General features: G+C 38.2%; 1 protein-coding gene across 26 annotated transcripts in view; it reads left to right on the forward strand.

Annotated features, from left to right (window-relative positions):
• LRRC4C (leucine rich repeat containing 4C) overlaps positions 1-27,903 on the forward strand; it is a 1,180,850-nt gene that overhangs the window by 779,523 nt on the left and 373,424 nt on the right. For 3 of the 26 annotated variants that reach the window (XM_078058156.1, XM_078058165.1, XM_078058178.1), the window contains exon 5: positions 9,319-9,377. The exons of the other annotated variants lie outside the window; for them this stretch is intronic. The gene's annotated coding sequence lies outside the window, so the exon portion shown is untranslated. The remainder of the gene's footprint in view (positions 1-9,318; positions 9,378-27,903) is intronic. 26 annotated transcript variants of the gene reach the window in all.

Here is a 27,903-nt window from a genome sequence, read left to right on the forward strand (position 1 = left end):
GGTGTTCCATGCATCTGAGACTGTTATACAAACTAAGGCTAAGCTTAATTCCAATATTTAAAAATGCTTTCAGCAATAATGCTAACTTTAACCTGCACCTTGCTTAGGGGGAACAAAATGATATTGCTGCTTGAGCTCATTAGCAATGTAAGAGAGAAAACAAGATATACCAAGAGGTAGATCCACATTTTCCTTGGCTGATCCCAGTACTGCATAAATAACATAACTTCTCACCCAACGTATTTGAATATATGACTTTAAAGTTAAATTAAGGAATCTTTTGTAATGCTAGATCAATCCAACTTCTGGTAAGAGTCTGTAATTTGTTACAGATTGCAATTCTCTCTGCCATTATCCAAATATAGAAATTATGTGATGTCACCTACCTGAGCGGTATAGATTTGACTTGCTTTCTGTCTTAATCTGATACATATAGTAGAAACTTAGTAGTCAAGGTATGGACATTGAACAGTTTTGATTCTTTGTGAGCAACCTCTTCGTAGTTTTGCTGAAGAGCTAATATGAGTTATGTGATCTGTAAGGGTGATGTGCAGAAGAATTAAATAATGAGCAAATCCATTTGAATATTTAGCATACAGACCTCAAATGTGGCTTTGTTCTACTTAATGTCCTTTTCCAAAATTTTTCCAGTGGAGTGGTCAAAAAAATATTTGGGGAAAAAATGTGACGTAAGTGGAAGTTGAAAAGGCAGTTGATTTAAGAAGAGGTGTATACACAGAAGAGACACATAATTTCAATGGAAATATGTGTCTTAGAATAAACCATTAATCTTTATAAAATTCCCTATGATATGAATTTGAGAATATTTGAAGTGTCACTGGGTATATTTAAAATATTAAGTGTTACCTGAATAACTGGACAATCCATAGATTCCCTGTTTGTAAAGATTGTCTTTTCTTTTTTGTCTATGGTCAATAAGTTTAACTAAAAAGCAAGGGATTTCTATACAAACCAGATTTTTATGCGTCTTGAGAAATCTTTTGTTCCTTAAGGGGGGGATATATATATATATATATATATATATATATATATATATATATATATATATATATATATATATATATATCAGAAGGAAATACTTCTGAAGGAGAATGGGGAAAAGGAGCAGAAAGAGGCAAGAGAGCCTTCAGACCACAGAGTGGATCTGACAACTATGAAAGAAGTGAGGGGAGGAAGGAGGTTTGGGTAGGAAGAGCCCTAACTGGATGGCACTGTGAGATCCTTGCAACCAAGGTGTTGGGTAGCTGCAGAAGAAAGACTTCCCACCAACAAGAACCATGTTGGGCAGGAATGACCCAGCTGTAATACCCTCTCCAAACTTAGTCACTGAGCGACAGCAACCTTGGAAGAGTATGATTTTTACATGAAATCTATAAAACTGTGGCCCTGGAGGTTGTCAACTAATTGCTGATGACTCAGAGCAGGTTTTTCATGAAGAGAGATGGGTCGCCCACTCCCAGGGCAGCCACAGGCTATCCCTTGTGTAACACAGACCCACTCTTCCACCCATGGGAGCAAAGCCATGGTTGCCATGGGCTTCTCCTGAGAAGAAATTTTGAAGAGGGGGAAAAAAAGGTGGAATAAACTACAGTTCACTGCAACTGTAGTTCATTTCAATAGTCTCAGGGCAACAACTGATGTTACTCCCCTCCCACAGTATCCATTTCCAACCCTTTTCACTCTTACCTATCACCTCAGCAGGTCTTAATGACTTCTTTGGGTGTGTGACCTAAATTCTTATCCCTGAGGGATCTAAGCTCCTAGAAATTATACTTGTTTCAGCCTGTCTTTGCTGCATGTGTCCATTCATAGTTAAAGTTGGGCAAAGAATAACCAGAGGCAGCCAGTGGGTAACTTGGTTCCCACACGTATTCCTCCATCCTGCATTGTATAATAGCAACCTTACTTCCTCTTGCCAACTAGAGCCACTTACCCCTGCCAAAATGGTGACTTGCCTTCGTGTCCAAAGAAGTCCACGTGCATTGGTGGTAGCTTAATGGGACCTTGCTTTGGCCCATGGAAAGAATATTCTCCCTTTAAGGACCATGACTTTTAACCCAGAAGAGCCTAAAATTGAGAGAGGATGGGACCTTCACATAGCAGATCTGCTGGGTCTGAGCATTTCTTTGTCTCGGGAGCTCTGTGCCTCTAACTATTAATTCTTGTATTTGCTATAAGCTATTTGTATTCTTCCGCTGGAGAAAATAAGGGCCTCCCGTATAACTATGTGCTATCAAAGAGTCTCTCTTGCCCTCCCATTTAGCCTTTTACTGTTTCTTAACCACCCTCAGCTTCTCATTATCACTCTGCCTGATGTCAGTATAATTTAATAATAATAAACCCCCTCTACTATCCTTATAGGCATTGTTGCTCCCACACTTTTCCAGTGCCGGAATCAGCTCACTGGCAAGGGCATCTCCTCTACCAGGCTGTTTCCAAGGTTACCACAAGTGCCATTTTGAGCAACGGGTTCATGGCTTTAGGTCAGAGACACTTCTTGCCCCATATTCTGCACCATAGGAGGCCCTGCTTGCCAGCTGGGTAGGGAGTAAGAGAGTCTCAAAACCTCATCGTACTACCTGCTTTCTTAGGCCATTCTCCATGCAAGCAGTGTCAGTTTGGGTTCTCTAAGAAGTTGAGACCAATTTGAAATTTGATATTTATTGGTGGAAATGTCTGTGTATGATAAAGGGGAGAGGGGACAGAAGTAGGTAGAGAACCTTCTGAAGCAGCAGCAGCTCCTGGGTATACAAAGTGAGTCTGGCAAGGGAAGAAATGATGATTGAGTAGAATCTTAATCTCAGTCTTAGATGGACTGCCACACTGAGAAAGTCTCAGCCAGACCGAGGGGGAGGCCTGGAGCAAAAATGGCCCTTGGAGGAGGAGCAGCTTGGGCAAGAATCGTTCCCCTCTGATACCCGCACTTGGCTCAATTATTGGTGTGGAGTAGTCCTGGGAGAACAAACTCAGTTTTTTCTAGAGGTCTGAGTGGTGCTCTTTTAGGTCGTGTGGTAAAACGGTAAGAAGCTCTAGTCCAGAGTAAGATAAATATGAGTTTCTCCCCCACCCCCCACTTTCACTAGATCTGTGACCAGCACAAGTTACTTGGTATTTAGGCAGTATTACTACTTTATGGTTTGTAATGATTTAATATGAACTATGTAAAATTACACAGCGGGATGACTGGCATATAAGGAGGCTTCAAAAAGGTCATTTACTACATCACCCTCGCATCAAATTCTTCTTGTCTCCAGTCTATTTTAATTTATTTTACATTTTAAATTGAGGGTAATATTAGTGTCCTTCAAAAACACAAATATAAAAAAACAGATGGTTGCATTTTATTTTGTCAACATTTAGGAAATCTAGTCATTTCAAGTTGATAATTAAATAAACCTAGTAATTAGAGTTTTTAACATTTATGATGGAACATGTACACTTTCCTTGGAGACTTAGCTGTTAAAGTTTGTTTCATGTTCTTACATTTTTAGATGAAAATTTGACTGTTTGGAAATCACTATATCTCTAATACTGGCAAAATAAATATAAATCAACTTTGTGCTGTCTCTGGATCGCTTATGTGTGCAATATTCCCTCTCAGTTTATTGTATATTTTCAGTATGATATCTAATAGCTATGTCTGTTGTAAATATGTCTACTTTCTCAGGCCTACAAAGAATTGCTTCATGTACTCTATTATGGAGTAACAGATTGCAACTATTTGTCAATTTCAGCTCCATTACAGATTATATGAAGAAAATCTCAACTAATGGCCACTAAATGACTAATACTCAGTTTTGATCAATACTTTATTAAATCATTTGTGTTGGATGCTTTTGTAACCAGTGTAATGGTATGTTTATCTAACCTCTTTCTTTAGGGGTCTATCAGTATATTTAAAAAGCAATAGGGACACCTGGGTGGCTCAGTCGGTTAAGTGTCTGCCTTCAGCTCAGGTCATGATTTCAGGGTCCTGGGATCGAGTCCTGCATCAGGCTCCTTGCTCAGCAGGAAACCTGCTTCTCTCCCTCTGCCTGCCGCTTCCCCTGCTTGTGCGCTCTCTCTTTCTCTCTCTCTGACAAATAAATAAAATCTTAAAAAAAAAAAAAACAACAAAAACATTAACTCTCAGAACAAAGAATGAAAATAATCTATCAGTGAGAAAATAGATACTAGATAATTAGAGGATATTGGTGGAAGAAGCCTTAGCGATCATGCAGTCCAATCCCCTCATTCCACACACATGCACACAGGTTAAGTAATTTATCAAAGGTGACTCAGGCAAAGTATGGGGCTTAGAACCAAAGTCAGATCTTCCACCCTTGGACACGTAGGCTTTCCCCTATATGCATCTGGTATGTGCTTAGCATTGTGCTAAGTCATCTGGGAAATACAGAAGAAAAACAGACTTTTTTCCTCATTTCCCCAAGTTTAATTGGTATCAGTTTTTGTGATTATAGTTCTTTTTTTTTTTTAAAGATTTATTTATTTATTTGAGAGAACAAGAATGAGAGAGAGAAAGAGTACATGAGAGGGGGGAGGGTTAGAGGGAGAAGCAGACTCCCTGCCGAGCAGGGAGCCCGATGCGGGACTCGATCCAGGGACTCCAGGATCAGACCTAAGCCGAAGGCAGTTGCTTAACCAACTGAGCCACCCAGGCGCCCCTGATTATAGTTCTTAATGGACACAAGATCATCTAAATGTGTTACATTGAGGAAAGAAAATGAAAAAAAAAAAAGAATGGATATTTATTGATCTTTTATTCCCTAAAAATATTTTAGTGTACCTAATTTCATGTTATCCATAAAATAACTAGAAGTAGTATGTTTCATTACCCCCTTTAATAGGTAAGGTGATTGAGGCTCAGAGATTAAATGGTCTATATAAGAGTATGTAGTCATAAATACAGATTATCTGTGACTTCAAAACCTTCACTCCACCACTGCTGAAAGAGAACATCAGATTGATAGACACTGATTCAGACTAGAACAATTATCTTTGAACTTTCAAAATAAATGGTCTCATATATAGTCACATGCTTGATAATGGTGAATCTAGAGCTCAGACACAGGTCATGTGACTCCAAAGCTCCTTCCCTTTTCTCAAAATAATCCCTCTTCCTATTTTCCCCCTTCATGTAAGTTTCTATTAGTAAGTTTTCCTACTGCATTTCTATTCCAGATATCATCAATTAAATGTGATGGGAAAAGTATAAAAAAAAAAGTCAAGTTTTTATTATGGACACACCCACACCAAACATGTCACTGGCCAGTCAGATTAATGGATCATTCTAATTAACTCTTGGCAGGATGCTGCTCTGGGAAACCAATGAGTATTTCATTGATTTTGGGACTCTTCCCTTGGTTATGGTGAGTGTGAGGGTAACGGTGTCTGACACTGTGTATGTGTAAATCTTGTTATAGGACTTGATCTTTGCTCTTTGTTTCTATTTCTCCATAGTATCATTTGGTATAGAATGGCTCTGATGATAGGTAAATGGAGATAGACACCTTTGAAGATGAGAATATTCTCAGAACTAGTCACCTAGAATGTTTCCAAAACATAGCTCTTCAGACAGGCTGTGGAATATGGAAGGAAGACCATAAAATAGAGTCAGTTGGGGATCTGATTCGTTTTTTGCTTTTGTTATAAGACAATGTGAAGATGTCTAAGAGAAAATTCCTCCTTTGAGACAGCCATAAACTCTAAAGTAAATAATCCAGGTATAAGCACAAGATGCTTTCATGATTTTCATATATTTCTTTATTTTTGCCCCTTCCCCAATCCATTTTAAAATCCAGGTCTGTCTGAGCTAAAAGGAAACAAAGGTCTACCTTAATGGACACCATTGGTCAAGATGAAAACATGAAGGGAGGACAGTACCCATTTGGGAGTGGTATGGCAGTGATAGGATTAATCAAAGTAAGAGAACTGAGAAGGAGGAAGATATCTAAAGAGATAGCAGAAGTTTTCTTTAATGAGCTGATTCTTTCCCACCTTGAAATATTTTCCTTCTAGGAGGAAAAAAAGAAGACCTTGAATGTTCTTGGTTTGGATATTTTAAGGGCAGCATGTGGGTAGCGCTGGTATAGCCATAAAATAAGACAAAGTCTAAATGGAACAGACATACTTTTCAGAATTACTCTGCATATTGGAAACTCTCACTCCTGCTACAATTGGACAGAGCCTACACAGGATCAATCCACTTATCTAGTCTCCAAAACAGTAAATTAAAGGCTTGGATGTTTTAAGAATGTTATTGTCTCAAATGTGAGTTTTGTTTCATTCAGTGGATTCATTTTAATTCTGATTTCTAATAAGTTGTGCGCTTTTCATTCCGTACTCCATTCTCTTTTGAATCTTTAAACTTGTATTTCTAAGCAACAATTGCAGTGCTAAACAATTACAGTATTTGGTGTTCAAAGACAGATCTTTTCATGAGTCACTCAAGTATACAAAGTGAATTATTTTTACAGTGGGATAAGATTAATCTTGGTGGTATTGTCCTTGAATATTCTGTGGGTTTAATTATTATTAATCTGGATAAATTTTAACTTTAAAAATGTTAATTTAATTCACCAGGTCTCCTGGCTCATTAATCTTTTCAATAATGCCACTTAGGATAAAATGGCTCATCAAACAATAGTGATTCAATCATAAGTAAGTGGAAATGGAATAGCAGCGACATTGAAGGCTCATAGGATTCAAAACATTTTTCACTTCTCAGCATTCTTCATCTTTAATAACATCAGTCATAGTTGGAGATTTTCCCACTTCATTAAAATATAATTATCCAGTAATGTGACTTTTATTTTTCTCATACACATGCACATACATGTACGTGCATGTGCGTGTGCACACACACACACATGCCCCTCTTCACGGGTTACAAAAATGTCAGATTTATTTTCCTCATCTTGAGAATGGGTATAATGGCTGCCCTGCAGACATAGAGGATATTTGAAGTGATAAAGTATGATGATAATGTAAGTTGGTACAGTTACTCCTATTGTTAAGAACTGCCTTCTTTCCCAATCCCAAATGTAAATCCTCCAGTTCGGTCACACTTTTTGTCTGTAATAATCCCATGTGCTAGATACAGTATTTGTGTGCTTTTTACACAGTATGCAAAATCTTCACTATAAACCTTCAAGGTTGTGACTCCTTACAGTTTGCACACGAGGAAGTCAAAGACACCAAATGATCTGCTCACAATCCAGTAAGTGGTGGAGCCATGGTTCATAATCAGGTCTGCTTCTAAATTCCATATTCTTTCCACTCTGCTTTCACTTTTCATCATTCTTTGGCTTGAACTTCAGTGTAACTCTTAATGCTTGCAATTGGTTCTTATGTAAAAAATGACATAAGAATAAAGCACAATTGGTGTCATAGAATTAGAACTAAAAATACCGTTTTATTTTAGTTTTCATATGTGCTAATGGCATGACATAAGTCATATCAGTTAACTCTCAGATTTGCACATCGTCCTTCTTTTGGTTTTGGTTTTGATTTTTTTTTTTAATTTTTTAAAGTTTTATTTATTTATTTGACAGAGAGAGAGAGAGATTGCAAACACAAGTAGGCAGAATGGCAGGAAGAAGGAGAAGGAAAAGCAGGCTCGCTCCCTGCTGAGCAGAGAGCCCAACGTGGGGCTTGATCCTAGGACCCTGGGATCATGACCCTAGCTGAAGGCAGCCACTTAACTGACTGAGCCACCCAGGTGGCCCTGGTTTTGATTTTTGTTTTGTTTTGTTTTGCTTCATTGTATGGATGGGAAAACTGAGACTCAGAAATTAGCAGCTTGTGATGCCTCAAATTATACATACAGCTAATATGATGTGACAAGAAAGGGCGTTCAACCCTGATCTCTTTGACTCTGAAGCTCTTTTAATCATCTTATTTATATACATGTTACATAAAAGTGAAGTATGCCTTATAATTGTCCTGACAATTTTGATCTTTTACCTTTTAACCACTGACTTGAACAATAGAGGTGGCTATCATCTCCTTTGTGTGAATTATTTTATCCTGAATTTTCCTTGGCTCTGGTCACACTGCCAACTCCTTATGGCAGAATTTCACAGCCCCAAGGAGAGCCAGAACTGCTTCATAGTTCATCCACAAAGCCTAGCTACATGGAGAGCCGGTGATTTACAATGGGCAGCCAACACAGAAACTGGAGGCTCACTTGAACTGTAGAGTCCATTGAGACCTGTACAAAACCTACCGTCACATGTGATTTATGTCATTTGGGACAAACAACAGATAATCTTTCTGAGGCTATGGACCAGCCTTTTTAGACCAGTGAATGATAATGTCTCAGAATTCATTCCTATGGCTAACTCTTTCTTTCTATATCATCTGTCTAAATTTTTAGGCTCTCTAAGGGAAATATCTCTGGCTTCAGATTTATCAAAACAAACAGAAGTTGGGAGGAATGCTAGAGCCATCTGTTTTCTATAAATTAAACATTTTGATTAGAGACCCCTATAGGATATATGTGTTAGAGATACATGGTATGTTACTTATGTGAAAGAACATTATTTCTTGCTATGATTAAAATATGGCAGTCTTGGAACTTGCCTCTTTTAACTGTTATCTACTTTACTGTTTTCTTTAGAAGTTTTGGAATTAGATGGTAAGCCAGATACAGACAGATAATAGCAAGAGGAGGCCTAAAGAGTGAGAAAGAGGATTTTATTAATCTTATTTTTTAATTGGATCAAAATGAAGGCTTTACCCTTCTTGGTTCTTATACAGTTAAGAAAAAAAAAAGAGAGAGAGAACATTTTAAATAAGTACATCTCAAGATTTAAGTTTTTAAAATGCCTGATTATTATATTGTTTTCCTGAGGATTTACACTTAATTGCCAGAAACCAATGAAATATTACCTCTTCCTTCCTTCAGTTTTCAATAGAAGAAGACAATGCCCCAATCCTTCTTGAAAGTTTGTAAAGAAATCTGCTAAAAAGCTCTGTGATTCTTCCTCAGCAATGTCTGCATCTGAATGTTAGTGAGAAAGATTCATAAAGTATGCATTCATACAAATTGGAGGAATATATATTCTTCCTGATGCTGATCTTTGGGTCTAGAATAAGAATTTCAATAATATCATGCATGATTTAGGATACGGAATCCCCCAAAATACTGGTAAGAATACTTCAGAGAGTGGTTTTACCCCAAGCATGCATCTTGCTAACAACACTAACATAGAATTAGAATAAGAAGTATAAAGCAACAATACAAAACTAACATTCACTCACTGACAAACCAGCAGTTTGTCTCTGTCCTCACAGAACATAGCTACCTTCCTGGATTTGAATGTAGATAATTAACCAAAACTGGATGAACAAAGGTAGGATAAGTTCTTCTACTGCTTTTTTTTTTTTTTTTTTTGCTTGTTTTGTTTCCTTTTCATTGACTCTTTGGGTGGTTATACTATGTGCTGATCTCCTGATGCTCTGGAATTGTATAATCCCTACTCCCAAAACAACCTTGGGATAGCTTCAGTTCTTCATGTTTTCTACTCTCCTTCCCTCCTTTATTTTAACTAGACACTTTTTGTCCCTTTTCCTCCGCACTGTTTTGCCTCCTCCCCAGATTGGCCCCTAGGGGCTTCTAGTCACACATTTACACCATTGTGGTATTACATTAAAAGTTTGTGTGTGATTGTGAGGGGAAGGATAGAAAGTTATATGCCAATTTAGAAAATTTGTATGAAACTAAAATAAAAGTTAAAAAAATTTCTCCTAATTCCTCCTCCCATAGTTAACCTTTGCTGAAACCTTTTGTTTCCGAAAATCTCTGGATGGAGTTTCACCAATTTGGTGCAGATATTTTTGTTAGTTTGATTTGAGAGGTTATATACGATCCAGTGTTATGCTGGTAATGTTTAACAGCCAGCTCTAAGGGGACAAAATATATGCATATGTGTGTGTATATATTATATACATATATACACACACACACACACACTTTTTATAAACCTTACTGATATAAAAGATGTATAATATGCAATTTACAGATAATGATAAAACATACTCTTTATTGTAAATTCCATATAACCATTTGCTTCTCACAGAATGTGGTTTTCAATTTTTACTGAAATTCGCAACTGTAGCCAACCTGTGGTTGGTTGCAATTGATAAATGGATGTATTTCTAATATGAATATTGAGTGATATTTTCATTTACATAAACATATAGGACAAAGGTAAAACAACAAAGACATAATGAAACCACCAGTTTGTAAATGAAGTAAGGGACTTCTTTGTTGAATTGGATAATAGTGTTCAAATACTGGAAGAGTATTTCTCAATTTGTTGTGCTTTCCACAATGTAATGTGTATAGACATGAGATACTTGAGTTTAATCTGCATTATTAACATTTTTCCATCACTTTTTAAGTTTAGACCATTCATTGTCAAAGGGGGTTATATGGCCTCATGGGAGCAAAAACTGGTTGTCCGGATGGGGCAAAAAAAAAAAAAAAAAGTTACTCTTTCCATGTAGAAAGCATAGATATACGTACAGTATATAAACAGAACTGTCTGTGGTTTAAATATTTCATTGTAGGACAATTAGGACAAAAATATCCAAAAGGGCTTCTTGGGGGGGGTGATAAAAGTGAAACAAAAATGGTTGAGAAACACTTGTTTAGATAGTCAACAAAACAAGAAATAAAGCTCTGATTTGTAGCACCTACCAATTTCTGTAGTATAAATACTCTGATGGCCAATTTCAAGCTACAGATGCGATATTACCGAACATGGAGTTGAATAGATACAGTAGCATACCATTATATTTCTACCTTGAAAGTATGACAGGTGCAAAGAACCTGAAGAGCATAGAAATAGTAAAATGTAATAAAATCATTAGTAAGAATGAATTTTAAGTATTTTTATCATAAATTATTAAATTGGACATTTATGTAATTTCATTTTTATTAAAGGTCTTATTTAAACAACCAGTTCATAAAATTCCTAAAAATCTAATCATTGTCTCTCATGAGCAGATTTCAGCTGACTCCTGAACCCCACTAAATGGTAAATATAAAACTCATTTTGGGGGCCGCCTCATAGGCACCTGAAAGACACAGCTTTTCTTCAGCTCTATTGAAATGCTGCCTAGAGAGGGCCCAGCTAAAATAATAACTATTTTGTCCACATCTTTAATTTTAAAAGAATGGTATATACTTCCAGAATTAGATTTATTGAGTCAAAAGGTATGAACCCATTTTAGTACTTGACACCTAATATAGTCAAATTATTTCCAGTAAAGTTGTATCAAATAACACTCTCTAAAGGGATGGAAGATTCCTATTTTACTGCACATCATACTTTTTAAAAATATATTAGAAGAGGATTACGGTATTTCATTATTGATTGAATAGCAAATTTAAATGTGAAATTTGCATTTGCCAGTTGGAGAACACTTTATTGTGCCAAACAGTAAAACCACATGAAAAATAATAAAAATCATAGTTCTAAATATTTAAGGGTTAATTGAAAGGTTGTTGAAATGTGTCATTCCTTGACATTTGAAGTATTTAGCTCCTTTGTATCGTACGTGATGTTATTTATAAACCCCTGGATCTAATCCTAATGGTTTTGCACAAGAGTCTCTCTGCCAGCAGAGAAAGTATAATGCTTCCTACCAGAATTACAAACAATACTGTTTCTATGATTATGATGGAGAGAAGAAGATACTGTCAGAGTCTGTGTTTCAGTTGAAAATTGTGTCATTTCAAGAATCTAGAGCAATATTAAGAGTTCTCCTGGATGTGAGGTTATATAAAATAGAATTGGAATATGAAGGCTTTTTAATGCATTCTTCTAAGACATAATTGATACTTTTTCTCTGCTTTTAAGCATCTTTATATACAGATACGTATATCAAAAAACATCTTTACTGTCAAATCTGATATCATATTTTATTTCTCTTTTTGTTTTCCAAGACTACAATGATTAGTAAGTCTCAGGAGCTGTGTTCGCTGGTGTATCAGTCTTAGATAAGGTCTTTAACTACAAGTGTGATAATATAGATTAACATTTTTTAGAATGATAAAGGACATATATTATATAAGCTATTGATTTCACTTTAAAATCAGTATAAATTTGGATCCACCTTCATAATTAGGAAACATATTGTTTAGGATTATTGGTTTAAAACAAGGGAATAGCCATCTCTTGCCAAGGTGGATGTCTTATGACAATGTTACTCTTTCTGACATGGATATCTGTGGAGAGATCTCTGAAGTTGGTCTCATGTTCAGTAGCGTCTGAAACACTTGTATCTACTGGACATCTGGTGCCCTTAAGGTCTGATCATTGAGAAGGGTCTGGAAGGCTTACCCACATCAGGGGTGCTCCTTATTGGCACACCTTCTCAATTGCTCAAGATTCCATCAAGATTTATTTACCTTGGGTTCTATTTCTACTGGGCATTGGAGTCAGCATACTTGGGAGAGAGTCAGGGCTTAGGCTTGGAAAGAAAGTGAGTTCAAATTCCATCTCTTTACTGGGTGGCTGTCCTTAAGCAAATCCTTAAGCAAATCCCTTAACTTCTCTCAATTTCATCTTCCTCAAAGAGATTGATCAGGTACACATTCATCAATTCAACAAATATATTTTAAACTCTATATTATGACTCTCCAGAGAAACAAAAACAAAAGTATGTAGGGAAAGAGATTAATTAATTATTTTTTAAAAGACTTTTTTAGGGGAGTTTTAGGTTCACAGAAAAATTGAAGTGTCAGAGCATTCCCATATGCCCCCTACACCCCCACAGGCATAGCCTCTGCTGTTATCAACATCACTCACCTACAGTGATAACTTCTGTTACAACTGATGAACCTACATGACACATCAGTATCTCCCAAAGTGCACAGTCTATTTTAGGGTTCACTCTTGATATTGTATATTTTGTGGGTTTGGACAAAATTATAATGACATGCATCTACCATTAGAGTACTGTACAGAGTAGTTTCATTGCCCTAAAAATCCTCTGTGTTCCGCCTGTTCATCTCTCCATCCATCCCCAACCCCTGACAACCACCCATGTTTTTATTGTCTCTATAGTTTTAACTTTTCCAGAATGTCAGATAGTTGAAATCATAGTATATGTAGCGTTTTCGGCTTAACTTTTTTCCCTTAATAACATGCTTGTAAGTCTTCTCCTTGTCTTTTCATGGTGTGAGAGTTTATCCCTTTTTGCTCTGAATAATATTCTACTGGCTGGATATATCTCATTTTATCCATTCACCTACTGAAGGGCATCTTGGTTCTTTCCAAGTTTGGGCAGTTATAAATAAAGCTTTAATGAACATTCATATGTAAATTTTATGTGGACAGAGTTTTCAACTCAGATAAATACCACGGAGTTCAACTACTGGATCATATGATAAAAGTATATTTAGTTTTTTTGTTTTTTTTTTTAAAGATTTTATTTATTTATTTGACAGAGAGAGACACAGCGACAGAGGGAACACAAGCAGGGGGAGTGGGAGAGGGAGAAGCGGGCTTCCTGCTGAGCAGAGAGCGATGTGGGGCTTGATCCCAGGACCCTGAGATCATGACCTGAGCCGAAGGCAGACGCTTAACGACTGAGCCACCCAGGCGCCCCAAAAGTATATTTAGTTTTATAAGAAATTGCCAAACTGTCTTCCAAAGTGGTTGTATCATTTAGTATTCCTACTATGAATGAGAATTCTTTTTTTTTTTTTTTTTAAGATTTTATTTATTTATTTGACAGAGAGAGACACAGCAAGAGAGGGAACACAAGCAGGGGGAGTGGGAGAGGGAGAAGCAGGCTCCTGCCGAGTGGGGAGCCCAATGCGGGGCTCGATCCCAGAACTCTGGGATCATGACCTGAGCTAAAGGAAGATGTTTAACAACTGAGCCACCCAGGCACCCCAGTGAATGAAAATTCTTGTTCCACATTCTTGCCAGCACTTGGTATTGTCAGTGTTCTCGATTTTGGCCTTTTCATAGGTATGTAGAGGATTTTATCATATGCTTCTTTGTCACCTGTATATCTTTGGTGATGTGTCTGTTCAGGTTTTTGGCTCATTTTTTAATTGGGTTGTTTTTCTGTTTTTAAAGATTTTATTTATTTATTTGACAGAGAGAGAGAGAGAAAGAGAGAGCACAAGCAGGGGGAGCAGCAGAGGGAGAGGGAGAAGCAGGCTCCCCGCCAAACAGAGAGCCCAATGTGGGGCTCAATCCCAGGACCCTGGGATCATGACCCGAGCAGAAGGCAGACACTTAACTGACTGAGCCACCCAGGCGCCCGTTTGTTTTCTTATTGTTAAGAGTTCTTTCTGTATTTTAAATAACTGTCCTTTATCAGATATGCCTTTTGCAAATATTTTCTCTTGGTTTGTGACTTTTCATTGTTTTGAGAGAGATTCATTTTAAGGAATTGGCTGTGTGATTGTAGAGGCCAATAAATCCACCATCTGTGAGGCAGACCAGCAGGCTGGAAGCCCAGGGAAGAGCTGATAATGCAGCTCAATCAGGGCATCAACTGACAGAATTTTCTCTCTCAGGGAAGGTATATTTTCCCCTTGAGGACATCAGCTGATTGGATGAGACCCACCCACATTATGGAAGATAATCTGCTTTATTCAAAGTCTAGTGATGCAAATGTTAATTCCATCTAAAAAATACCTCTACAATAACATCCAGGCCAGCATTTCACCAAACATCTAGTTACCATGGTCTAGATGGTTGACATATAAAATTAACTACCACAAGCCCCTTCTTGGAGGTACTTTTCCAAGCACCATCCCAAAATATACAAATATCAAATCACTATGTGGTATATCAGAAACTAATATAATATTATATGTCAATTATACCTTAATAAAAGAAAAAAAAAACCCTAAGTTTTACAATTTGTAGAGTTTATTCTGTAGCAGATGGAAAGAGATACCAAACAGTAAAAATAACAGATGAGTAAATTGAATGGTAAGTTATAATGCAAGAACTTTATGGAAAAATAGATGAGGTTGAGGCAGATCAAGAAATATAGAGTATGGGGGAGAGGACTGACATATGAGAAAAATAGGAAAGCAGAATAGGACCTAGCTTTGTGATATGCAAGGAAAGAGCGTCCCAAGCAAGAACTAATAACCTAAATGAATTAATTCATTTAAAACTCCTTGGATAGAATATCTGGTGTATAGCAGATGATCACTAAATGTACCTTCTCTTTCTATTCTCTTAATGATTCAAAATTAACTTAATAATGGGGGCTCCTGGGTGGCTCAGGTCCTGGGATCAAGTCCAGCATCGGGTTTCCCACTTGGTGAGCCTTCTTCTCCCTCTCTCTTTGCCTGCCGCTCCCCCTGCTTGTGCTCTCTCTCTCTTTCAAATAAATAAATAAAATCTTTTAAAAAAATAAAATTAACTTAATAATGCATGGAATCATGGAGTTCCAACACTGGAAGAAAGCTTTGAGATGATCTCATTCAAGCACACCATCCATTTTATACATGAGCAAATGAAGTGAAGGGAGGGAAAATGTCTTGCTCAAATTTAAGATTCTGTTTGTGATAGAGCTATATTTGTGTGTAAAACTCTTGAATCCTGGATTCCTGTCTTAGCCATTTGAACATAGATCTTGTAATGTCAATTCTAGAACCAAGGAATGCATTTTCACTGGGATATGAACAGATGTTTGTGCCCCTCCCCCAAGTTCTTAAGTTGAAGCCTTCATCTTCAGTGTGATGATATTTGGAGCTGGGACCTTTGGAAGATAAATAGGTCATTGAAGGTAGAGCCCTCATAAATGGAATTAGTGCCCTTATAAGAAGAAACACAAGATGATCTCTCTCAGCCGTGTGAGGCTAGAGCAAGAAGGCCTCCCTCTGCAAACCAGGAAGGGGGTGCTCCCCAGAAACCCAAACCAACTGGTACTCTGATCTTGGCCTTCTTAGCCTTCAGAACAGAAATTTCTGTTGTTTAAGCTACTCAGTCTATGGTATTTTTGTTATTAGCAGCCTGAACTGACTAGGGCAGACCTCAATGTGTTAAGGCTTATATGTCTTATGGCTATAAGGTGAATATAGAATTTCAAAGGCTAAGGTAGGTTGGAAAGGAAGAAATCCTGGCCTAGGAGCCATATTGAGATTTCTCTAATCATCCCTATATAACAGAGGACTGACCAGTCAAAAAGCCAGGACAAAAGAGAAAGTTTAATTATTCTTGCTTTCTCTGAGTTAAACATACTTGACAGAATCCATCAGCCTATAACATGGGAGTGATCACTCTTTGTAAATAAGTATTAATTGAAGCAGATTTTCTCCAACTTCGCTTACAGCTGGGAGCATGTTAGGCCTCTGTTAGGTCTTTCTTCTTTTCCATCCCAAATTTAGTTTCCCTCAGCTGCAGTCTGTGTGGTGTGAGTAACCCCATGGTGGTGCTTCCTGCGTGGATAAATCAAGGGCAATGCCAGTGGGCCTCTTCCTGAAAGGCGTTCTGCATGTCACCGCTGGGTTGTAATACACTGTAAATAATACTTGTTGTTTGAGAAGCTGGATTGACAAATGCAAACAGCATTGTTCAGGTTTATGAACATCAATTAATATTCACCCATCTGTCTCTCTGTACTTCCTGCTTTTCCACTTATGCAAATAAGACTGTCAATTAGTCTGGAGGCTGACAGGACATTAAAGAGTCATTTGTTGTGATGTGTTTGCAATACATAGACTTTTTGTTTTCTTTTCTTAGGACAGATCCTTATGAGTCTGACTCTAAAATATGGAAACATAAATAACCTTTAGTTGTATCAGAGTTGGTCTTTGCATCCGCAGCAGAGACAAAATGTTCTGAGAACGGATATGTTGGAGGTGAAATTTGGATAAGCCTCCAAATCAAAGGAGAGAAAAGGATTGCTTTTAGGAGAGAAGCAGACATGGGATCAAGGACTAAGCATTAAAAGTCTGCTTCAATATCATTATTAAATTACCTAATTAATATTATTTAATAATGTATATTAACTAATTTAGAGCAGATAAGCTTGCTGACCTCTCACTTTATAATTTCCACATCAGGTCTCTTGATATCTGTAACCTATTAGCTTTATAAGCATGTCATTATTATTATTCAATTAAAGTTCTAGGTGTCTTGGGAGGACACAAGGAGAAAATGCTGCCATTTCACTGGTATTGTCACATAGACAGAATGTCTGTTTAATTTTGTCAGTTAACATTTTCATACAATACATATTTCAACAATAACAACACTTTATACTTTGATATAATTTGCTACAATATCATTAGCCTCTATGTATTACTTAATGAAATTATAGCCCACAATTATGAGATGCAATCAATTCAACAGCATTTAAATGCTTTCCCCCATATAGTATTTTCACTTTTTCTTTCTTTCGATATTTAATCCTCTTAATCCCTGGTATGTAATGTATAAATAGATGCAGTCTCCACGAAGTCCTTAGGGTTTGGCACTCTACCAGTTACAAAGTAGTGATTATCATATGGAGAAATTCGCAAGCTTATCAATTCTCCCAGATCAGGGAATACAAGCATATATTTCCTTTTTTTTTTTTTTTTTTTCTTTATTTATTTATTTGACAGAGAGAGAGAGAGCTAGAGCAGGAACACAAGCAGGGGGAGTGGGAGAGGGAGAGGCAGGCTTCCCGCCGAGCAGGGAGCCCGATGCGGGGCTCGATCCCAGGACTCTGGGATCATGACCTGAGCCGAAGGCAGACGCTTAACGACTGAGCCACCCAGGCGCCCCACAAGCAAATATTTCCTAAACACAGTTGATTCCTTATTGATTAACTGCTTCCAGAATGTGAAGTTAGTTTTTCTTCTTCACATATCTGAACAACAATCTGTCCATAAATTCTGTATAAGATATTTGCTTTAGGTCCTATGGTTAGACTCCCAGATAAAATAGCTTTGCTGTCCCTTTTCACACATAAGCCAACCAATTTATTACAGGACCTATTCTCTGTACCTGTGCATGGCACAAGGGAAAGAGCCAAGGTGATTCATCCTGTTTGCACTCTTGGTTGTCTCAAATCCAATCAAGATGATATTGCAATTGATGTGAGAATAACCTGGCTGGTCTTAAAATACTTTTTCCGGCATAGTGTGTTAATCAAACTATATCCTCTCCCAATTGTATCATGAATAGCACAATCTGTCTAATAAGAGATAATGAGGGAAGGAAAAAGTTGCTTTGATTAGGACAAACACAGTTTAAGAAGTAGGTATTTTCTCAACCTACATGACATTAAGGAACACTCAATTTGGAGTCACATATTGTTGGCTTAAGGAATTTTTCTGTCAATGGCCAGCTTTGTGACTTTGCAGAGGGAATTTAACTCTCTGAAACTCACCTCCTTTTGGGGTCAGGGGATGAACACACTCACATGCATGCAGTTTACACACACTCATCTCATTGATTACATAGCGTTGTGGTACAATGTAAAGAAAAAATGAACATGAAGCTACTTTGTTAATTTTTTTTTTTACTTTGTTAACTTTTAAGCACCATAACAAACTAAGTTCCCCCAAATATCTCCTCTCTGCTAGCTGTGACCCCCTTGCTCTCCCATGGGCACGCCAGGAATATTCTCTCCCAGTGCCTTCCCATTCACACTTCTTGCTAAGGATGCCATAAGAAAGTACCACAAACTGGCTGGCTTAACAACAGAAATAACTTAAACAAGTTGGCGGCTAGAAGTCTGAAATTAAGGTGTCAGCAGGGTCGATTCTTTCTGAGGGCTGTGAGGGAAAAATCTTTTCTAGGGCTTTCTGTTTGGCTTGTAGATAGCTGTCTTCTTCCCATGTCTCTTCACATTGCCTTCCCTCTGAATCTGTTTCCAAATGTCCTCTTTTTTTTTAAGATTTTATTTTTTTTTATTTTTGCGAGAGAGAGAGAGGGAGCAGGAGAGTGGCGGGGCGGGGTGGGGCGGTGGTCAGAGGTAGAAGCAGATTCCCAGCTGAACAGGGAGTCCGATGCGGGACTCGATCCCAGAACCCTGGGATCATGACCTGAGCTGAAGGCAGACGCTTAACCAAATAAGCTACCCAGGTGCCCTCCAAATGTCCTCTTTTTATAAACACACCAGTCATATTGGATTAGGGACCACAGTAAAGATCTCATTTTATTTTATTTTTTTTTTTATTTTTAATTTTTTTTAAAGATTTTATTTATTTATGTATTAGAGAGCGAGCGAGAGAAACAGCATGAGAGGGGAGAAGGTCAGAGGGAGAAGCAGGCTCGCCGCCGAGCTGGGAGCCCGATGTGGGACTCGATCCCGGGACTCCAGGATCATGACCTGAGCCGAAGGCAGTCGCTTAACCAACTGAGCCACCCAGGCGCCCAAGATCTCATTTTAACTTGTAAAGATCCTTTCTCCAAATAAGATCCTATTCTTAACTGATGTTAGGACACCAACATACCATTTCTAAAAAGACACAATTCAACACATAACAGTCCCCAAAGAGCTACATTACCGCCTCACTTCTTCCGGGTCTTTACTCTTTAGTGGATCCCTCTCCACCCCCCCATTTAAAAAATGCACCCCTGTTCCCAGGCACACATGTGTTGTCTCTCCCTCTTTCCTGCTTCTATGTAATCACTAGCACCTACTACCACTGATATATTATTTATTTCAGTGATTTACCTTGTTTATTATCTGAATCATTCCTACTTGATAAAAAGCCCCTTGGGGGTGGGGACATTGTTTTGTTCTCTCCTGTCTTCCAGTCACAAGGACAGTGCCTGGCACATAGTAGATGCTCAATAAATGTTTGCCAAATGAAATGCAAAAAAGATGATTTTGTGGTGCCTGCCCTTGGGGTACTCAAGCTTTGAGCCACATTATCTTCCCACTCAGTATCCAAGTAGGTGAGAGCACCCCACATACCTGTAAAAATTCCTTTAAATAGCCTATTACTAACGAGCTCTCTATGTCCCAGTCATGCTTACATTCGCTGCATTCCTCAGTTGGAGAAGCAGAGGCAACAGAGATTTCAGGCCATTGTATGTTTTATTCTTTTTTTTTTTTTTTTAAGCTAGCACAGAGGTTTATTATGGGAAATACTCATTTTAGATAGCGTGAAGGCAGGAGAACAAAATTTAGGGGGCTGGACATTAGGTGGTGATGAAATGACAGCAGGACGTTCCTTGGCTTCTGGGTATTCACTTGGGGAACTAGAGACTCTCTACGTTCACTGCTGGTGAGCCTTGAACGCCATGTTGGATTCACTTAGCAATAGGGCTCATTAAAATAATGAGTTTCTCCACCTGAAATTTGGCTTCAAGATCACTTTTGGTATTTTAGCCTTTCAGTGCCATGATTTTAGAAAGAAATGAAAGGCAGTTTTTTGTTTTTTGTTTTTTTTTTTTTTTCAGCTCTTCTCTAGCAAATGAGGCTCATAAAGGTGCCAGTGACAAAATAAATCAATTATCTGGTGCTCTCAGCTCAATATAGCTGCTGTTATTGTTGGCTGATATGCCTCTGGGGAAAAGGCATTTCAAAAAGGACTAAATCCACACATCCACACATAGTGTTGCTGTAATAAAGCAACATTTAGCAAAAAAAAAATCAACTTTAGGAACACTATATTAAGGCTGGAAGCTAATTTACAGGGAAGGCTGTGCAAAATCCATTATTTCAATGCCATCTATCTGTAACGGACTCAAGTCCTGCCAAGACTAGGTGTGAATTCAAACTATTGCCATTTTCTGGTGCAGGCTGCGTGGGGTGCCAGAAAGAGCTTGGGCTTGTAAATCTAACAAATGCAGCTCAGACACTAACCGTAATTTTGGTCATGTCTCAGACTTCCTGGACTTGTTTTTTCCATCTTTAAAATGGAGCTAATGATATCCTCTCTAGAGGTACATGCAAAAGGTTAAGTTAAATTACTTAGAGAACATGCAGTGCTGGTTCTATTTCTGCTATTTTGGGGATTGGTGCTACAATCCTGTTGTTCCTTTAGACCCATCGCGATGACTCATTTCTCCATTTCAGCCATTTCAACACATACACATTGCAACTTTTTATTTCCATAGGTTGGATGACCATGAACACATCTGTTCAGTTCTCCAAGACTCGGTTTTCTTATTTGCAACCTGGGAGATCAAAGGCAATGACTATGATAATGATAAGAGCTAGCAACTATCGAGTATGTGCCATGCATAAGGCACCATGCTAAGTGTCATCAGAGCCATGTGCAACAGGTCCTATTGTGATCCTCTATTACAGATGTGGAAACTGGCTTCCAGAGAGTATGTAGTTTGCCCACTGTAATTGCCCACAGATAGAAGGTGGTAAAAAATGTAAGGACTAGTATAATATCTGGTAGAGATTTAGTAAGATTTTTATTATTATTAATGGCATCCTCATGACCCTCATCCTCATGTCATCCATAATCTCCTTTATGACCGTGTTATCTCTGTGAGAACAGAGAGTATATCACGGGGATATTGTTTATTATTGTTCACTAGAAAACTACCTAGACAACAAGTACATTAGAGAGAAATAAAAAAAGAAAAAATAAAGACAGGAAAGGAGAGAGGGAGGAAGGAAGAAGAAAGGAAGAGAGAAAGGGAGGAAAACAGACACACATGGATAAAATATATGTGTATTACTCTCTCAAGCATCTGCCACCACGTTTCTAACCCTTTGACAATTTCAAGAGAGCTATTAATGTGAAGTGTGCCAGGCCCATTAACAATCATGGTTTTGGTTGGGAGTGTGCCATTTTCCAATGTACAGATGAGCATAACAAGACAAGTTGCTCTGTTTTTTAAAGACTGCCAAAGTTCTCAACACACAGCTTCAGCCGGGAAGCACCTGCATGAACCCTGAAATATTTTGACATAATTATGTTGACCTAGGCTCTCTACCTGGACATTCTAAACTGCCATTTACAGAAAAAAATATCTCTCATTTACAAGGGGAACTTTTTTTTTTCCCCCCTTTGAATCCTTGTTTACACTTATTGTGTGTATCTGACTGTTCTAACACAGCACTAGGGGTCAACCTGCTGCTAGACTCCCTGGAAGAGGAGGCTAAAATATATTTATGTCTTGCCTGACTGGCAAACTTTGTGTTCCCTTAACCCATATTTTCCCCTCCAGCTATTAACTTTCTTCATTTTATTCTCCACCCTGTTGGGTTAGGGATATGGAAAATGTTCTGGATTTTTAAAAAAATTCAGTACATAGTTAATAAAAGTGGCATGGCAAAGTTTTCTTTAGAAAAGGGCATACACTTGAGGCTGGTAGTCTAGAAGATTTTCCCTTTCTCTGCCACCTATCTATATAAAGATGCTGGAAACATTATTTTCTTTGGAAGGCTCTCTTTTAACTGTCCGTGATAGATGGCTTTGGAAGGCAGAAGGACATGAAATATGGACCTTCATACTTTTTATGGTAAATACACCCACACATTTTAATACAAAATGGGTAGTCTTCAGAAAGATCACGCTGACAAGACTCCTTTTAAATTACTTAAGAGGGAGTCGTACTTTTGTCGTAAAACCCAAGGCCACAAGCCATCTTAAAAATTCAAATGTCTAATTCATTCTTCTACTTTTCTGCTTACAGCGTCTGTCACTTTGACTTATCTAATAAAAGCGTGGTCTACCTTAGAAAACTCTGTATTATTTTTCTTCTTAAAGTAAGGACCTAGTGTTATTTATTTATTTATTTATTTTTTGGCCATTAAACTCTCTTTTCAGGGTACCCTCTATCCTACCCATCTTCATTCAGGCGTGGTGAATGTTAGAAGCCAGTGAGAATTTATTTCAATTTGGTGAATGATTTCTGATGATCTGTGTGCATGGCTATCTTTTGTGAATGGGCAAGCAGGAGAATTATAAGATGCATAGTAGGTTTCAAGAAATCACAGCTTGGACGAATATATTATATGTCAATAAAGCTGGGGAAAAAATCACTGTATTTTACCTAAAAATTAAGATTCCTGTTTTTTCTCAAAAGTTGGGAGCTCGAACAACACTGGCTGGTCTTTCTGAGTGGGGACTATGAGGTGAAAATCAGAAGCAGCTGCTACCTTTGATTTTTGTCACGTTGCCCACCTTACCACTCCCTCAAAATCTCGTTTAAACCGTGACCAGATGTCAATTACCACTTATTATGGTTTCACTTTTGACATCTTTAATCAAGTCCACATCCTTTTTCATGTCACCTGCTCGTCTCAACACAAAGTAGGTGCTGCATGTCCTTATATAGGGTAAGTGGTTTAGAGTAGACCATGAGTTCATAAGGACAGGGCTTTGGAGTAATCAGGGAAGCTTTTCAAAGAAAGTGAGGCTTGAACTGATCCTGAAAAAAGGATGGGATTTGGATGTAGGAGGGTCACATACAGGTGATTTTAGATATGCCTGGGAGCATGCACAATGGCTCGGCAGTGGGAAGGCACAGTTCTGTGGAGAGGACTAAGAAGGTAAAACTGATGAAGAAGAATGTGGCAGGATTTGTAGAAAGTCCTGCCTGACTGGCCTAAAAGTTTTTATTTTACTCTGGAGGTCACAGAGTAGATTAAGATGGTATTTTCAGATTATTTTGGTAACCATGGTATGCCAGATGTCCTATAATAAGAGAAAATAAAGCAGCACACTGCTTAATAAGCTACTGGACAATTCCATTTACAACCACCTAGAAAGCTGTGTGCTAAAAAAATAAAGATAAATAATATAAAATAAAAATAGCAAATGTATAAAATGTAATCATCAGTTTAAATGTATACCTTAGCTCATAAGTATATAAACAAAATTCTCAAAAAAAAAAAAAAAAAACACCAAAAAAACACCAAAAATCCCCAGAGGGACATTAAGCATGAGCACTGACCTGTATTGCTCTGGAAGAGAGAGAAAGAGTTTGAATAGTTGTGTGGGGTCTGGAGACTAAGCTTTGGCTTATACATTTAGAATGTGAACTTGACATACCTGCATAAAACCAGACCCTCAAAGGGTTGGGTGGAGACTAAATGCATCCACTGGCCAGAAGCTTGTCTGTCTTAACCTACACTCTGGAGGGAGAGGGAGTGAGAGAGGGAGGAGATACTGATTTTCCTATGAACCCAGGGCCTGTTCTTGGTAAACACCCAAGCTAAGGAATTGTTATAAAACGTGGTCCCAGTTGTTATGACCTCTGCTGGAAACAAATGGAGAACCTACAATCCGAGCTTTCAAAGAATCTCTGCAGATAGAAAGCAATATAAGGTACACTTACAACATAAAAAATATATAAATCATAGTAAGAGGCAATGTCTTCAGACCCATGAAACAGCAGGGCCAGCCAGAGCTTTAAGAACTTTAGCAAACAGGAGATTTTGGATAGAGACTGGAAAAAAGAAGTACAGTGTTTAAGAGGATTAGCATATTCTAGAACCCAAACATAAAATCACATGCAGAATCACAGTGATCTCCCCCTTTTTTTAAAATTTACTTTTATTTATCTGACAGAGAGAGACACAGCGAGAGAGGGAACACAAGCAGGGGGAGTGGGAGAGGGAGAAGCAGGCTTCCCGCAGAGCAGGGAGCCCGATGTGGGGCTCTATCCCAGGACCCTGGGACCATGACCGAGCCGAAGGCACACGCTTAACGACTGAGCCATCCAGGCGCCCCAGTGATCTCCCCTTCTAAATGATCCTACCTCTTCCTTTTTGTAGGGGAGGGAATTGTGGAGCGTTAACGACTTGCCCACAACAATGCTATTTTTTAAATGCAAGAACAAAATGTAGACTTCACATTTCTGACTCTAAGCCCACAGTGTTAGGGCAGTCGTATTAAGAAATGTTGGGAATGGAGAAAGAAAAGGAAAGAAAAGTGGAATCAATGCTATTTGGTGATTCTTTGGTTATACCAGAAAAAGAATTGTCCAATATCAATAGCCCCAAAAAGCTGGGTAGAGGATTTGGGTTTATAGCAGCCCTGTTTCTGGAAGACAGGAAATGACATCGGAGAAAATTGCAATGTTGGCTTTCCTATCCATAGCATTCTTGGCTTTTATATATTTAACTGGCATTTACTAAGCATCTCTCACAGGCAAACAAGGTCAGGCAGTATCGCAGATCTAGAGATGATGGAGTGAGTCATGGTCTGTCGTTGAAGAAATACCCAACTCCGGGAAGGAAGTAATTAGAGAGACAAAGAGGCGCTAACCAAGGAAGACAGAGAATGTGCTGTGAAACAGGCTGGGGACACAGCTAGCCAGACTTTTATCCCAACAGAGCTCGGGGCCTATCACGAACACAGACAGCTCTAACCCAGACCGGAGGCCACGCCGCTGCTCAAAGATGGTATGTGAGATCTGAATTTCTCGCATTGGACTTGCTTATCCTTCCCAGTCTGAAATTGCAGAAAAGATGGCTTTGACCACCCTTTATGAAAGGGTCCACATATTTAAAACAGACAAAATATCACCTCACCAGCTAACCTGAGGTTATAAATGACTGACATTCTGTAAAACTAGTCATTATTGCCACTTTAACATTTTTGTGTGTGTGTTATTTCTACTAGAGAGGTGAGGGACCCCTTCAGAAATGCGTTTCTTCGTTGAAACCTGTAATAATGTTGTTGATTTTTTAACTCTTGTCTAAAGGTGCTTTCATGAGGACACTAATAGCAGGGACAATGTTGTAAAATCACAATATGGACCCTCTGGGCGAGTTGATTTGGGCATAATTGCTGTCAAGATGTCAGATTTGACACATGACCTCTAGTACTGTTACTCAAGCACACACCCTCATTTATAGGAGACCGTGGAATTTATTGTAGAAGAAAAGTTCTTTGGGAAGGGCATGTCCTAGGGAAGCAACAAGAACAATAACGAAAACCATTTGAAATTATATGAGCCTATTTCTGCTAGGAACCTAAAAAAGAAGCTCAAATCTAGAATGCTGGATGAAATATATATATATATGTATATGGGGGAGGGAGAGGGAGGGAGAGAGAGAGGGAGGGAGGTTATTATATATACATTATATTATATGTTATGTATTACATATATATATATATATACACACACACAGAGATGCATACATACACTAGATACATATTTTTTCCTAAGTAGTGAGGATTGAAATTGCCAAACTGAATTTAGACGGAATACTCTTTCCTAACCCAAATTTCAGAACTCTGTAGGTGGAGGTGTCAGGGCAGCGGGGAGCGCTGGTCGACTTTTATCCCCATTTAGGTCTCCCTCCAATTTATAAAATATTTGGTCAGGGTCTACAATTCTCCTGACAAAGAAGGAGCTTCAGAGAAGCCTTTTGAAAGAGAATGCCCGGCTGTTAGGGTTTGGAAAATAAGAAGCCAGAGGTGAGGTTGACAGGTTGTGTAGGGGAAACAGACAGAACTGACAGTTTATTTTTAAGCATTTCAAACTTTGGCGGATCAATTTTCTGAAAGGGTTTCCTTCTGATTGTTCTTTTGAAAGTAAGAACTGCCAGGGCTACGATAGAAGGCTGACACCCATTCAGTGCAGCACTTAGAAAAAGCTAAGAGGGAAAAGAAAGACTTTCAGTTCTTGTCCTTTCTATTTATTGTGGTGTTCAAAGCAGGGAATAGTGGAGTTGATGCTGAAAAGCATTTTCCATTATGTCTACTGCAAAGTCTCAATGAGTCTCAATGAGTAGGGAGAGTCGGGAAATAAAACTTTTTCCAACTAGGCGAGTGTGAAGATGCATTCTCACTGCAAACCAAGCTGGGATATCTGATAGGGGCCTAAACCTACATGATGAGAAAAATAAAATTAAGCTGTTTAGGTTACTGCTATACCATAATGCTCTCACTGCGTATTGTATTACTTTTCAGAATCAAGAATGCATTTGCTTGCTATCTCTTATCTTTCAGAAATAAAATTTGGAAGGTATTGCCAGCCACTAGCCTGAATTAATCTACTCTTCCATGAGATTCACTTAGTATTTGGTTTGGCCACTTAGAATTATTCTTTTTTAGTAGGTGTATTATATGATAGATTTCTTTTTAAAGTATGTTCTCCACTAGATTGTAAGCCAATGAAAGGGCACGCGGTATCCTGTGTAGAGTGACCAGTGAGGTGCTTGGCAAGTAGTTACACACTTAATACACATTTAACGGACCTTTGGGATCTTCCCCATTCTTTTTTTTGTACCTCTTTTGTATATTCAAATTGAGCACTATATGCGAAGTATGATGCTAAAACAGGCAGGGGGGGTTTTACAACTCAAGAAAGGATGGAGTTCCAAATGTAACATATATTAAGCAGAGGCTATGCTAGGCTCTGAGGTTATAGAGATAAATGACACAGTCCATGCCCTTAGGATTCTAGTAGATAAAAAGGACACAAAAATAGATAATGCCAAAAGCATATGGCTAGAAAGCAATCTGGAGTACTAAACATCAAAGAGATAACCTTCCATGTCTAAGCAACACTAGATAAACCCACCATTAAGGTGGAGAAACATGGGAGAGATAATTTACTTTGTTCAGAAAGTCAAAAGGGAGAAGACAGCAGAAGCATCTGTGTGTCCTGATAAATGACTCACTGATGAAAGCCCTGGTTAATTTGTGTCACATTAGAATATCATGTTTCTCAATATGACCCTTGGAAAAGAGTAACTCTATTACAATTCGGTTTGCAAACAGTTTCTACATCTCTTGGGGAGGGAACTAGGTATTTGTGGAGGGACTAAAAAGTAGATCAAACTAACAAGTACTGGTGCTTAAAGCTACACCCCGAGTGAGGACAGGAGCCGGTCTCATACTTGGCTGCACATTGGAATCACATAGAGAACATTAACAAAATAAGTTCCTGTCTGTATTGTAGGTCAATTAAATCAGTCTCTGGGGATTGAACCCAGGTTTTATAAACTTTCCAGATGATTCCAATG

The sequence above is a fragment of the Halichoerus grypus genome, chromosome 11 (genome assembly GCF_964656455.1).
Source record: "Halichoerus grypus chromosome 11, mHalGry1.hap1.1, whole genome shotgun sequence".
NCBI lineage: Eukaryota > Metazoa > Chordata > Mammalia > Carnivora > Phocidae > Halichoerus > Halichoerus grypus.